Raw genomic sequence first — 15,540 nt, forward strand, 5'->3', positions numbered from 1 at the left:
ATCCGCCGTTCCCATCCAATTCTCTTCCTCTTAGCCCCTTTTCTCAAATTAGGGTTTCTCAATTTTTAATTTTCGTAATTTTTTTGTTCAATTTTTCGATTAGGCTTCACTATCTGGTCGATGTGGATCAATTCAATTCCCATTCAGACTCGTTCCCTTGAAGCAATATTAATATGTGTTGTTCTTTCATTTCACTTCCAAAACCCCCTTTTTTTTTGGTTTTGGGAGCATGAAGGAACAACTAAATTTCAAATTTCTTATAAAAATTGTATTTTTATTAATGGGTTTTCGTTATTTATTCATTTGAGCAAACGGGGTTTTGCTAGTTAACTGTGATGAGTCTTTAACAGACCTGTAATGAATTGCGGGTATGATCGCATTTATATTGAACATCTAAGGGACTGAGTTAACTAGTTAATCTCCCAGTTTTATTGTTAATGTTTTTGTTATTATCTAATTAGTGGCTTCAGATTTTGATTTTAATTATGCTTGCACCTAATTTATTGTGTTTGCAATGTTCTATGAAGCCTATAATTGTGTTCCCCTCGCTATCCACTACTGCAATTCTAATGCTGTATATGGACGTCGGGGAACAAAATTTCAAATTTTTGTCATGATTATTGTGATGTGATTAAATGTTTTAAGCTGTTTTGTTTGGTACTGATTTTGTTTGGTTTTTAACTTGTTGATTAATTTCAAATTTTTGTACATGTTGATTAATTTAGATCTAGTTAATTTAGATCTAGTTTAGTTTTTTTTTTTTTTAATATGAAATGAGTTAGATTTGTAGATAAGGATGAAGCTAAATATATAATCCAACACTTGATCTGATTTAGTGATGCTAAATATATCTATTATGTTTCTGAATCTACATTTGTTGTGTAGTAGCAATGTTTTACGTTTAGGTTAATTTACATAATTTATAATTTGTGAATATTTGAGGAATTTTGATTTGTAATATCATGTGATGAGTTTGGAATAAATCTTAGGACACCTTCCTACACAACATATGTTGTGGATGAGATGAATTATCCTTTCTGATGATGTGTAACAAATTTCTCATTATACCGTCACATTAAGTTATTTTCTAGCTTCATTTTAAAAATAAATCGAACTATTTTTTGTTGGCCTGCTATTTAAGTTTTTATTTGTGTTTGGCCTTCATAATCCCAGTTAAGATTGAATTTTTTTCAAGTGATTATACTGATTCATAGAAGGCCGAGATTAAGTGTTGGAAGTTTCGCTGATAAATGCCTTTAATTGATTTTAGATCAGGGTGTTTACTAGTAACTTTACCGCACACTCATCTCTGAAAGTGATGAAATGTGACTTCGTTTTGTATTATTTGCATGTTTATGTTTTTCTTTTGGTTTCATTCTTTTCAAATGTTTACGTTTTCTGATCAATGAAACTCTGGAATTGGATGGTATAGTTTGTTTACTAGGAGAATGGGCTGATTGAGATTAGCTGTTATTTCACTCAATCAATTTGCAGAGAGGTTAGTTTTCTTCCGTTGAGATGACATAAACTTTTTTGTTTCAGGTTTATGGCATTTCAGTGGGAGTGACTAACCTCTACAGATTGATTGTTCCTTATGCGAGCTTTATGTATGGGAGTTTATTTATATAGTGGCTACATTACGGAAACTTTAGTCAACAGAGTTAAATGAAGTTAGTTATAAAATTTAATCAAAAATTTGGAATTGGCATTGAAAGATATATCATTGTAAAAGCAAAGGTTATTGAAACTTATATTATGCACCAAACTAATCTCGAATAATTCCATCTTGAATGTTATTAGGCGGCTGATCTATTCCACTGTATTTACTCTTTAATTTGTTAAAAGTGATTGGTCGTTTGAATTTGAAACCAAATTACAATAACAAAATCTATGACGATATTTCTTTCAAAAAAAAAAAAACAAAATCTATGATTGTATTGCTTCAACAAACTATGAGGCTATTACTTTAATAGATATATTTTGAACAAGTTAAAAAAATGAATCAAAGGTTTTTTTCTTAGTACGGAGCATTGCTCGGGGAGGAAGAGATGTTGGGGGAGTGTTGTGAGGCTTTATCCATCAATTTTCTACATGTAGGGGTGGGCAAACTCGGATCAAACCGTATGAACCCGAACAACCCGATGCAATCGGTTCCATTCGGTTCGGGTCAATACGGGTTGCGGGTTAGTTGGGTTAATTTTACGGGTTATTATGGGTATATTCGGTTCGGTTCGCTTTGCTATTTTGAACCCGTCGGAATCCGAATTAACCCGACTAACCCATATATAAACTTACTAATAGACTTTTTCAATATTAAATCCAGCCCATATGTTAAAAAAAACACTAAATCCAGCCCATATGTTAATGTTATTCTAGTCTTAGAATCAAAACTTATTAAATTAAAAGATATGCTTCCTTCTCTCTTGTGGACTCCATTCAGTCTCCACCAACCATACAACATTCTCGCTGTCGCTGCTGTCCCATGAGAATTAAAGGAATTTCTAAATCCAAGCCTTCACCTTGCAGCCAAACATAACAAGCAAGTTTTTGTTTCTAATTGAGAGTTCAATGAATTGTAAATCCAAACCTTCATCTTGTAAGATCAAACACCAATAACCAAACCATGCAACCAAACCTTCTTTGTTCATATTTGGAGAAAACTGGAACCATCAATGGCTGGAACTGGGAAACTGGACAAATTAATAACTTCAAAAGCTCTCTTCTTCTTTCCTTTTCTTCAGATCTGAGAGTTTTGTGATAAAATGGTTTAGATCTAGTTTTTTTCTTGGGTTTGAATGGAATCCAAATTTGATTTAAGATTTTTCTTCTTCTGATGTTGTAACCCGTTTACCCGAACCGAACAAACCCGAAACCGATATGCCCGAACCCGAAACACCCAATTTGAATTTAGTTTGCAATAGGGTTGTTGCTCTCAACCCGTGGGTTAGCTCGGTTTGGGGGTCTGAGCCCGAACCCGGACCGACCCGAACTGATGCCCTCCCCTGTAGAGTATGTATCTTACACCTGACAAGGTTAAGCTGTCAGTGGAGTATGCTAGTTGTTGACTGCGGCAGAGCTGAGTACCCGTCATGATCTTTAGGAAATCATTTGATTCGAAATAAAACAATACCACTGAAAGTTTCAATTTTTTCTTAGAGGTTGGGAAGGAATCGACTTCCTACTAAAGATAATATTAAAACATTGTATTTTTCACACAAATTTAAATGTTTGTACTGTAGCATGCGACTTCGAGGAAAAATTGGATCGCTTGTTCTTGGGATGCAAATTTTTTGGAGACCTTATGTTATTGGTGCATCAATGGATGAGTATTTCTTTAGGCTTTGTTTGCGAGTTGGGTTTTGGAGGGGAAGGGAGGGGAAGGAAAGGCTTATGGAGAGGTAAACCCTTGTTTGCGAGTTTTAAAAAACAAGGGAAATGTTTTGGGGGGTTTAGAAGGGCTTCATTTGTTCAATTTTAAAGTTCCCCCAAATTGGGGGGTTTTGGGGGGTTAAGCATACAAATTGACAATTTTAACCAAAACAGCTTATTACCACGTCTTTTTCAAAAACAGCTTATTCAAAACAACTTATTTAACCAAAACAGATTATTACAACCTCTTTTGAAAAAACTGCTTATTCAAAACAACTTATTTATGCAAATCAGCTTTTAACGACGTCTTTTTCAAAATCAGCTTATTGAAAACAGCTTATTCATCAAAAACAGCTTATTACGACCCTTTTTTTTCAAAAACAACTTATTAAAAACAGCTTATTCATCCAAAACAGATTATTACAATCTCTTTTTCAAAAACAACTTATTCAAAACAGCTTATTTATACAAAACAGCTTAATACGATCTATTTTTCAAAAACAACTTATTCAAAACAACTTATTTGAAAAAGTTGTATAAATAAGCTGTTTTGAATAAGTTGTTTTTGAAAAAGATATCGTATTAAGCTGTTTTGTATAAATAAGCTTTTTTGAATAAGTTTTTTTTGAAAAAGAGATTGTAATAAGGTGTTTTGGATGAATAATCTGTTTTCAATAAGTTGTTTTTGAAAAAGTGGTCGTAATAAGCTGTTTTGGATGAATAAGCTGTTTTGAATAAGCTGATTTTGAAATAGAGGTCGTTAAAAGCTGATTTGCATAAATAAGCTGTTTTGAATAAGCTGTTTTTTGAAAAGAGGTTGTAATAAGCTGTTTTGGATAAATAAGCTGTTTTGAATAAGCTGTTTTTGATAAAGAAGTGGTAATAAACTAATTTGCATAAATAAGCTGTTTTGAATAAGTTGTTTTTTGAAAAGAAGTTGTAATAAGCTGTTTTGGATAAATAAGTTGTTTTGAATAAGTTGTTTTTGAAAAAGAGATCTTATTAAGCAGTTTTGTATAAATAAGCTGTTTTGAATAAGTTGATTTTGAAAAAGAGATCGTATTAAGCTGATTTGTATAAATAAACTGTTTTGAATAAGTTGTTTTTGAAAAAGAGATCGTATTAAGCTGATTTGTATAAATAAGCTGTTTTAAATAAGTTGTTTTTAAAAAAAGAGATCGTAATAAGCTGTTTTGGATAAATAAGTTGTTTTGAATAATTTGTTTTTGAAAAAGAGGTCGTAATAAGTTGTTTTGCATAAATAAGCTATTTTGAATAAGTTGTTTTTTGAAAAGAGATCGTAATAAGTTGTTTTGGACAAATAAGTTGTTTTGAATAAGTTGTTTTTTGAAAAAGATATCGTAATAAGTTGTTTTGTATAAATAAGTTGTTTTGAACAAGCTGTTTTTTAAAAAAGAGATCATAATAAGTTTTTTTTATTTTATAAATAAGTTGTTTTTTAAAAATAGATCGTAATAATTTACTTTTTATGAGATAAGTTGTTTTGAATAAATTTCAAGATAAATTACAAAGTATAACACAATGTATTGTTTTTAAGAGAAAAAAAGGGTAAAATAGTAAAATTATAACATAAGCCCTCCATTTCCTTTCCTTGTTGGTTTTTTAACTCCCAAACAAGGGGAAGGTTTTCCCTCCTTTCTCCCTTCCCTCCCTTTCCTTCCCTTCCCCTCCTAAACCTTTCCTTTCCTTCCCCTCAAAACTCGCAAACAAAGCCTTAGTGAATCCTCTTCATGTGATGAATCATGTTATTCAATTTGGTGCGCTGGCAGAATATTCGAAGAAAATAAGATGTTTTATGCATATTGCGCGGCTTGCTACTCCAAGTAATGTGGAAATAAAGAAACTCCAGTTGTTTTAAGCAAATGGAGGAATCAATTACTACCTTTTGCTTGGAAAAAAAATTAGATTATTGTTCTTTTGATGGCTGAAAGCTAATAATCAAATGTTAACTATTGATTTTAAATTTAATCACTTATGGGTTTAACCACTCAGTTGTATTCTCTTTTTGTTTTTCATGTTCGTGTATATGTTTAACTGTGTTCCTTACACAGTTACACTCATTGAGTTTGAGGGAACATCTTTGTATATAATTTCATTTTGCCTTATTCCAAAAACACATACAACGAATATCTTGGAAATTTTATTTAAAAAATAAATATATTAAATTCACGAACTACTTTTCTTGATATATGTAAAAAAAGTAAAATTGACTTATACTATAAAAAGACAAAAGACAGAAGGAGTATTTACCGTCAGTTTAATTGTTTTTTTGTCAAGTAGTTGTTCGAACTCACACATTTTTGGAATTGATATAAAATTCTTCCAACTAAATAAAACCTTTTTTTAAAAGGCATATGACTTCTTTTTAGGTTAAATTGCATTTTTGGTCCCTTAACTATTTAAGTAGTATCGCTTTGGTCCCTTAATTAAAATTCGATTGATTTTGGTCCCTTAACTTCTCTCCGCTACACATTTTGGTCCTCTCCGTTAGTTTTAATTCATAAACGTTAGGTTTTCTTCATTTTTTTCTGGAACTTTTCTAGGATTCTTGTTGTTGAAGGTTGATGGAGATGCTATGAAGATGAAAAAGAGGAGAAGAAGATGAAGAAAACCTAACGTTTTTGAATTAAAACTAATGGAAAGGACCAAAATGTGTAACAGAGCGAAGTTAAGAGACCAAAATAAATCGAATTTTAATTAAAGGACCAAAACGATACTATCTAAATAGTCAAGGGACCAAAAATGCAATTTAGCCTTCTTTTTATTAATGTAGTTCACATAAATTGAGTGCGGACTCAAGTGCATGAATAATACAATATTGGAAAGATTTCAAGAATAATTTACTTATTAATTCCCAAATTTTATGGCTCAAAAGATAAATTCTTTCATTTTTGTACAAAAATAAATTCTTTATTATATGATAATTTATCCGTCTTAATTTACAAAACTAATTGTCCTAATTTATTCAAAATAAAAAAACTAAAAGTCCTAATTAAGTTCTAGGATATTGTCCTAATTTGTTATCTGAAGATTGTTGTTTGAGGTGGCCAAATTGTATGTAAGTGGCGACTAACAAGGCTTGTCAGATCATTGTCCGGTGATGTTGTTTGTTGATGAGGAAAATTGGGGACCGCGATCTACGCGCATGTTGAAATGTTGGTCAGATATTCCCAGGTACCATCAGTTTGTGCATGAGAAATGACAGTCTTTTCAAGTGCAAGGGTGGGGTGGATTTGTGTTAAGACAAAAATTGAAAATGATTAAAATGGCGCTCAAATAATGGCACTTAACTCACACTCATAATTTACGTAGCAGAATTTATTCATTAAAGGAAAGTATCACTTTGTTGGAGTTTAAGGGAGAGGTGGAGGAACTTACTGAGGAGGAAATTGTTGATTTACGTGGGTTGTTTGTTGATCTTTTTTCCTTATCCCGGGTTAATGCAAGTATATCATGGCAGCAAACGAGAATGTCATGGTTGCGTGAAGGTGATGCTAATTCTAAATATTTTCATGCAATAATGACTGGTAGAAGACGTAGCGATGCTATTTCCTCTATTTCGGTGGATGTTGATCGTGTGGAGGGGATGTTCGATGTCTAGGAGGCGGTTTTCACCCATTTTGAACACCATTTTAAGTCTTTTGCTTCTAATAGACCGGGAGTGGACAATTTGCAGTTTCGCAGGTTATCACATGCAGAGGGCGCTAATTTGACTAAACCGTTTTGCTTGGATGAAATTAAGGCGCACGGTGTGGGATTGTGACAACTTTAAGTGCCCGAGACCTGATGAAATTCATATGGGGTTTATCAAAGATTTTTGGTCAGAAATGAAGGATGATATAATGAGGTTTATTTTGGATTTTCACCGCAACGGTCGCCTTTCAAAAGGGATCAACAATACTTTTATTGATCTTATTACAAAGGTTGATAACCTGCAAAGTCTGCATGAATTTCGTCCCATTGCTTTGGTGGGGTGTATGTATACAATTTTAGCAAAGATTTTTGCAAACCGGTTGAGAAAGGTTATGAACACAGTTATCTCTGATACTTAGTCGACGTTTGTGAAGGATAGACAAATTCTCGATCGTATTCTTATAGAAAATGAGGTTGTTGATGAAGCGCGTAAGTTGAAAAAAGATTTGTTGTTGTTTAAGGTCGAACTTTGAGAAAGCTTACGATTATGTAGATAAGGGTTATTTTGATGATGTTTAGGGAAGAATGACGTTTCCAACTTTGTGGCGAAAGTAGATGAAGGAGTGTGTAGGTTAAGCAACTGCCTCGGTCTTGGTTAACGGAAGTCCTACAAATCAATTTCCATTGCATATGGGATTAAGTCAAGGCGATCCGCTATTCCCCTTTCTTTTCCTTATTGCTGCCGAAGGTTTGAACGGTATGATGACTGCGACGACGGAGGCAAATATGTTTACTGGTTATAGTGTTGATTCTTCTAATCCTACTGTCATTTCTCATTTGCAATTTGCGGATGATACACTTTTGTTAGGAGTTAAGTGCTGGACTAATGTCAGAGCCTTGAGGGCTGTTATATTCCTTGTTGAGGCTATGTCAGTGCTGAAAGTGAATTTTCATAAAAATATGTTGGTTGGTATTAATATTGAAGACTCATGAGGCGGCCTCTACTTTGTCTTGCAAAATTTGGAGGTTACAGTTTATTTATTTGGGCCTTCCTATTGGTGGTGATGCAAGGCGTTTTCTGTTTTGGGAACCGATTATTGACCGCATTAAGGCTAGACTGTCTGAATGAAAGAGTAGATTTTTGTCTTTTGGTGGTCGCTTGATTCTCCTTAAATTCGTTCTGTCTTCTCTGCCTGTTTATGCCATCTCTTGAGTCTATTTTAAATTATTTTTTTGGGGGTGGGAGTGAGGATCATTGGAAAATTGCTTGGATTGGCTGAAATACTATTTGTAAGAGTAAGGAGTTTGGGGGTGAGGCGGATGAAGGAATTCAACATTGCTTTATTAGGTAAATGGTGTTGGAGGTGTCTGGTGGACAGGGAGGAGTTGTGGTATAAGGTGTTATTCTCTCGTTATGGTGAGGACAGATGGGTCTGCTTGGTAGATGGAGATTGTGAAAGTCTGTGAGGGGATTGGGGTTGAGGGTGGCAATTGGTTTGAAGAGAACATTCAGATGAAAATATGTAATGGTTTAAAAGCTTATTCTTGGTATGATTGTTGGGTGGGGGCCGTCCCTTTTCGGGAGAGATTTAGGAGGCTGTTTGTGTCATCTGTTAATAAGGATAAGACAGTAGCAGCAATGTTTTCCTTAGGTTGGGAGGAAGGAGGGGAAGTGTAACGCCCTCCTTTTATTTAATCATTTTTTTATTAAGTTAAAATCTATTTATGTGATTTATTTATATATATGAGGTGTTAGTATTTTATTATGTGGCATTATTCTATTATTTATTAGAATATGAGAATTATTAGTGTAAGTAGAATTGGGGGTTAGAATAGAAAGAAGAATAAGTTATTGGGCCTAAATAGATTTAGGAAGAGTGATTAATATTATAAATAAGGAAACTTAGGTTAGAAAAAGTTTTTACGATTAGACCGCTTTTTGGATAAAGAGGAGAACTCAGAGAGAGAGAACCCTAAGAACGAAGAACGCAGCCGTTGGAATTCAGAAAAATAATCTAAGGTAAGGGTGAGACTATCTTGCTTTAAAATTAAGTTCTAAATCATTAGATTACATCTAACAAAGTTGGGGAGAGTTTGTGAGATTAAGAGGATTAGGGTTTTGAGTGAAGAATTGAGGATTAATGGATGAAAATTGTTAGATTGATGTAGAAACTGTGAACAGTCCTTAGATAATCCGTAGAATGATTATTGGAATAGTTTTGAGGTTTAAAACATATGATTAGATGAGAAGTCGGTGAGTTTAAGAATTAGGGTTTATGAGCGATTTTGATGATTAGATGATGAAGAACCGTAGAATTGATGAGAGAATCATGAACAAACCTTAGATATCCTATAGGAATGTTATTAGAAGTAGTTTGATGGTTAGAAACATGAGAATGGATGAAAAGTTGAGATTCTGAGAAAAAAGTGATTTTAAGAGTTTTTGAGAAACAAGTGATTCTAGGATAAGCTGCTTTGGAGATTTAAAAATATGATTTTTCAGTAAAATATGATAGGATTTGTCGAATAGAACGCGTAGACGAAAACGGAATCGGATTCGGAGTAACGGTTAGGTTTTTACGGACGAAATGGTGAAACCGAAAAAAATGGGACTGCACAGAGCTGCGTCGGAGGTGGGCTACTGCCTTGCCACGCCTGGGCGCAGTTTTCCACGCCTGACCGCAGCAAGGCAGCCCCTCATGGGTGACTGCTTGTTGTGCTTTCGTTGCGTGCTGTCAGAACTTCGATTGTTGCGTTCTTGTGTCTTTTTCACCCGTTTCCGTGTTGAATTAGCTCTCGGTGTAAACATGAAAGTTGTAGATAATTGAGTTAGTTTTCTAATGGCTTTGGAGTGACCAGAAAATTATGTGTAGATTTTGAGTTTTGATGAAAATAGTCCAAGTGGGTCTTCAGAAAACTTTAAGAAAACTTAGCATAACTAATCCCAAGTTAGTCCAAAAACTTATGGTTGGTTTCCCAACTTCAACTTAAGTATTAGGGATTTAGTTGAGGTGTTTTATGAGTATTTGGCTTATGTCTCATTGATCAAGCTTGATTTGCTTTTGAAGAATGTTTTGGACTTTGATATGAATGTAATTGATTAATGTATATGTGGTTATTGTTGTTGATATGTTGGAATACATTATGTGAGTATTGTATGATACATAATATTATGATGTTCTATGATGTTAAGTTGATATGATTCATTTCTTATTGATGATATGATATTCTAGCACTGTTATATGCTGCAATTGTTGCTGTTGTTGCTGCTGAATCTTAGTGAAGATGTATAAGTCGGTCTAAGTTGTCATGATTTAAGAAGTTGTCCATTTTAATGGAATTGTATAAGATGTTTATGTTGTTGTCCAAGTTGTAGGAAGATTGTGTCGTTGCATAGTCAGTGATGGGGGCTTAATGCCCGACAGGTTCTTTATGACCTTAGCGATGGGGGCTTAATGCCCGACAGGTCCAAATATGACCTTAGCGAAGGGGGCTTAATGCCCTGGTGGTACCACATGCATATTGAAGTTGTCTAAGTTGTTGTTGAAGTTGTCTAAATTGTTGTTGAAGTTGTCTAAGTTGTTGTTGAAGATGTTGTTGCATTGTAGAGTCATCATAACTTATATTTGATGATGATTTAATGATGATGTTTGTTTAAGAAGTTGATTACGAACTTAATTATGAAGTTGTTTTCGATAAATGATATGCTTTGATAATGATACTTATGTGAAATACATGATGATGCTTATGATTATATTTGGTGTTAGATGTTGATGCTTATGATCATTATATGTGTTGATGTTTGTGATTAATATATGTGTTGATGTTTGTAATTAATATTTGATGATGTATGCTGATGTTTATGAATTAGTAATTGATGTTATATGATGATGTTTACGTCTATAATTAAGATGATATAAGATGAAGTGTATAACTAATGTAGGAGATTAATGATGCTAGTTAATGGAGTATAAGATATGTTAATGATGTTTAAGTAGTTGAATGTACTTTATATGATTTGTATGTTTAATATTATTGTTTGAGAAATCTCACCCCTTCTGCTTGAAAATGTTGCCCTTCGTATGGGTAACTTGCAGGTAATAAAGACTAGAAATGTTCGTGAGTGGACTCCTCACTTGTGTCTAGCTGCTCTGATACGCAACGGGATGAGACTTACTTTCATATCTATTCCTTACGTGTCTTTTATGAACTTTTTATGAATAAGTATTGAACCAAATTATGAGATTTTCTGATAAGGCCTGCGTGCCAAGACTTTATTCATGTCGAACTATTTCCGCTGCGTATTTCCAGACTTTTATGATGTTGAACCTGGAAGGATATTTATTAATATCTATTTTATGACTTTAAAGTAGTATGTGACATTCCGTTTATGATTTAAATACTCTGATTTAACATGAAATTTTTAGGTTGGGAAAACGGGGTGTTACAATTGGTATCAGAGCAGGTCGGTCCGTCCGGCCAAGTTGATGAGTCGTTGTGTCGTGTCGTCATGTTTTCTAGTTAGTAGTTATGTTTTATTATGTGATCATGTCTAACTTACTAACTTTGATGTGGTTTTGTGTTTTGTTTGAAGAAGCAATAACTAAATTTATTTTCTCTTGTTCTTTGAATTTCAAGGACGAAATTCTTTTAAGTTGGGGAGAGTTGTAACGCCCTCCTTTTATTTAATCATTTTTTTATTAAGTTAAAATCTATTTATGTGATTTATTTATATATATGAGGTGTTAGTATTTTATTATGTGGCATTATTCTATTATTTATTAGAATATGAGAATTATTAGTGTAAGTAAAATTGGGGGTTAGAATAGAAAGAAGAATAAGTTATTGGGCCTAAATAGATTTAGGAAGAGTGATTAGTATTATAAATAAGGAAGCTTAGGTTAGAAAAAGTTTTTACGATTAGACCGCTTTTTGGAGAAAGAGGAGAACTCAGAGAGAGAGAACCCTAAGAACGAAGAACGCAGCCGTTGGAATTCAGAAAAATAATCTAAGGTAAGGGTGAGACTATCTTGCTTTAATATTAAGTTGTAAATCATTAGATTACATCTAACAAAGTTGGGGAGAGTTTGTGAGATTAAGAGGATTAGGGTTTTGAGTGAAGAATTGAGGATTAATGGATGAAAATTGTTAGATTGATGTAGAAACTGTGAACAGTCCTTAGATAATCCGTAGAATGATTATTGGAATAGTTTTGAGGTTTAAAACATATGATTAGATGAGAAGTCGGCGAGTTTAAGAATTAGGGTTTATGAGCGATTTTGATGATTAGATGATGAAGAACCGTAGAATTGATGAGAGAATCATAAACAAACCTTAGATATCCTATAGGAATGTTATTAGAAGTAGTTTGATGGTTAGAAACATGAGAATGGATGAAAAGTTGAGATTCTAAGAAAAAAGTGATTTTAAGAGTTTTTGAGAAACAAGTGATTCTAGGATAAGCTGCTTTGGAGATTTAAAAATATGATTTTTCAGTAAAATATGATAGGATTTGTCGAATAGAACGCGTAGACGAAAACGGAATCGGATTCGGAGTAACGGTTAGGTTTTTACGGACGAAATGGTGAAACCGAAAAAAATGGGACTGCACAGAGCTGCGTCGGAGGTGGGCTACTGCCTTGCCACGCCTGGGCGCAGTTTTCCACGCCTGAGCGCAGCAAGGCAGCCCCTCATGGGTGACTGCTTGTTGTGCTTTCGTTGCGTGCTGTCAGAACTTCGATTGTTGCGTTCTTGTGTCTTTTTCACCCATTTCCGTGTTGAATTAGCTCTCGGTGTAAACATGAAAGTTGTAGATAATTGAGTTAGTTTTCTAATGGCTTTGGAGTGACCAGAAAATTATGTGTAGATTTTGAGTTTTGATGAAAATAGTCCAAGTGGGTCTTCAGAAAACTTTAAGAAAACTTAGCATAACTAATCCCAAGTTAGTCCAAAAACTTATGGTTGGTTTCCCAACTTCAACTTAAGTATTAAGGATTTAGTTGAGGTGTTTTATGAGTATTTGGCTTATGTCTCATTGATCAAGCTTGATTTGCTTTTGAAGAATGTTTTGGACTTTGATATGAATGTAATTGATTAATGTATATGTGGTTATTGTTGTTGATATGTTGGAATACATTATGTGAGTATTGTATGATACATAATATTATGATGTTCTATGATGTTAAGTTGATATGATTCATTTCTTATTGATGATATGATATTCTAGCACTGTTATATGCTGCAATTGTTGCTGTTGTTGCTGCTGAATCTTAGTGAAGATGTATAAGTCGGTCTAAGTTGTCATGATTTAAGAAGTTGTCCATTTTAATGGAATTGTATAAGATGTTTACGTTGTTGTCCAAGTTGTAGGAAGATTGTGTCGTTGCATAGTCAGTGATGGGGGCTTAATGCCCGACAGGTTCTTTATGACCTTAGCGATGGGGGCTTAATGCCCGACAGGTCCAAATATGACCTTAGCGAAGGGGGCTTAATGCCCTGGTGGTACCACATGCATATTGAAGTTGTCTAAGTTGTTGTTGAAGTTGTCTAAATTGTTGTTGAAGTTGTCTAAGTTGTTGTTGAAGATGTTGTTGCATTGTAGAGTCGTCATAACTTATATTTGATGATGATTTAATGATGATGTTTGTTTAAGAAGTTGATTACGAACTTAATTATGAAGTTGTTTTCGATAAATGATATGCTTTGATAATGATACTTATGTGAAATACATGATGATGCTTATGATTATATTTGGTGTTAGATGTTGATGCTTATGATCATTATATGTGTTGATGTTTGTGATTAATATATGTGTTGATGTTTGTAATTAATATTTGATGATGTATGCTGATGTTTATGAATTAGTAATTGATGTTATATGATGATGTTTACGTCTATAATTAAGATGATATAAGATGAAGTGTATAACTAATGTAGGAGATTAATGATGCTAGTTAATGGAGTATAAGATATGTTAATGATGTTTAAGTTGTTGAATGTACTTTATATGATTTGTATGTTTAATATTATTGTTTGAGAAATCTCACCCCTTCTGCTTGAAAATGTTGCCCTTCGTATGGGTAACTTGCAGGTAATAAAGACTAGAAATGTTCGTGAGTGGACTCCTCACTTGTGTCTAGGTGCTCTGATACGCAACGGGATGAGACTTACTTTCATATCTATTCCTTACGTGTCTTTTATGAACTTTTTATGAATAAGTATTGAACCAAATTATGAGATTTTCTGATAAGGCCTGCGTGCCAAGACTTTATTCATGTCAAACTATTTCCGCTGCGTATTTCCAGACTTTTATGATGTTGAACCTGGAAGGATATTTATTAATATCTATTTTATGACTTTAAAGTAGTATGTGACATTCCGTTTATGATTTAAATACTCTGATTTAATATGAAATTTTTAGGTTGGGAAAACGGGGTGTTACAGGAAGCCTGGGGGTGACGCCAGTGGTTGTTGGCGTGGGAGGAAGATTTTGTAGGGCAATGTAGGACTCTGATTTCTAATGTTGCCTTGCAGGATATTGTTACAGATGTATGACAGTGGCGTCCTAGTGTGGGTGATGGTTACACATTCCGTGTTGTGTATCAAATGCTTATGAGGCAGGAGATGCATAATCGCGATGAATTACTTGATGCAATTTGGCATAAAAATGTTCTTCTGAAGGTGTCAATTTTTGTGTGGCGTCTTCTTCGTAACAGGTGGCCTACAAATGATAATTTGGTGCGTAGAGGTATCATCCTGGTCGATGCTCAACTGTGTGTGTCCGGATGTGGTAATATTGAAACGACAAATCATCTCTTAATTAACTGTCCAATTTTCAGCGTGCTTTGGCAACGTGTCAAAGCTTGGATTGGTTTTCATTCAGCAGAACCCCAAAATATTTTGGATCATTTAACTTAGTTCGCTTATTCCACGGGAAGCTTTAAACCCCATTGGTCATTTTTGTAGCTTGTCTGGTTATGCAGTGTTTATGTGCTTTGGAATGAAAGGAATCACAAATTGTTATCTAATAAAGCTAAATTTGTTATGCAGCTTTTAGAAAGAGTCCAAATTACTACTTTACATTGGCTGAAAGCTAAAAATGTGTGTTTTCCTTTTGGTTACCATATGTGGTGGCACATAACCTCTTGTCTGTTTGGGCATTGGTTGATTGTTTTTTGTCAATAATTATTCAGGATATTGTGTAGACTTTTGTTCTGCTCTTCTTTGCACGCCTTGTACTAGAGAGTAGAACTGTTATCCCTTATGGTAATATATATCATTTTTGTTTGTTAAAAAAAAAGTTCTAGGATTAAATATAAAAAATTAGTCGATATCTATTCCATTTTTTTAGTTTATTTTATATACACAAACAATCTAATGTTTTGTAAATTACGAGTAAATCGCAACCAATCAAATGAATGACTTAAAATAAAATGATTTAAGTTAATTTTTTGTAATTTTTTTTTCTTTGTAGGTGTATTTTTTTTGTAATACTTTTCTAATGGTGTGGAATATCAA

The 15,540-nt window shown here is 33.7% G+C and overlaps 1 long non-coding RNA gene and 4 other non-coding genes across 5 annotated transcripts; all 5 read left to right on the forward strand.

The window, feature by feature from the left end:
• LOC146923238 (uncharacterized) lies at positions 1-5,358 on the forward strand. Its single transcript, XR_015012798.1, has 2 exons — positions 1-3,338; positions 5,109-5,358. It is a non-coding gene; the product is annotated as an uncharacterized LOC146923238 (long non-coding RNA).
• LOC146923239 (small nucleolar RNA SNORD25) lies at positions 326-411 on the forward strand. The gene has a single exon (XR_015013121.1). It is a non-coding gene; the product is annotated as a small nucleolar RNA SNORD25 (small nucleolar RNA).
• Positions 461-601, forward strand: LOC146923240 (small nucleolar RNA snoR136). The gene has a single exon (XR_015013100.1). It is a non-coding gene; the product is annotated as a small nucleolar RNA snoR136 (small nucleolar RNA).
• On the forward strand, positions 788-872 carry LOC146923241 (small nucleolar RNA snoR31). The gene has a single exon (XR_015013098.1). It is a non-coding gene; the product is annotated as a small nucleolar RNA snoR31 (small nucleolar RNA).
• LOC146923242 (small nucleolar RNA snoR83) lies at positions 1,167-1,305 on the forward strand. Its single transcript, XR_015013123.1, has one exon. It is a non-coding gene; the product is annotated as a small nucleolar RNA snoR83 (small nucleolar RNA).
• Positions 5,359-15,540: the final 10,182 nt, after the last annotated feature.

The sequence above is a fragment of the Medicago sativa genome, chromosome 5 (assembly GCF_051527215.1).
Source record: "Medicago sativa cultivar Bolivia chromosome 5, Bolivia_mono, whole genome shotgun sequence".
Lineage (NCBI taxonomy): Eukaryota > Viridiplantae > Streptophyta > Magnoliopsida > Fabales > Fabaceae > Medicago > Medicago sativa.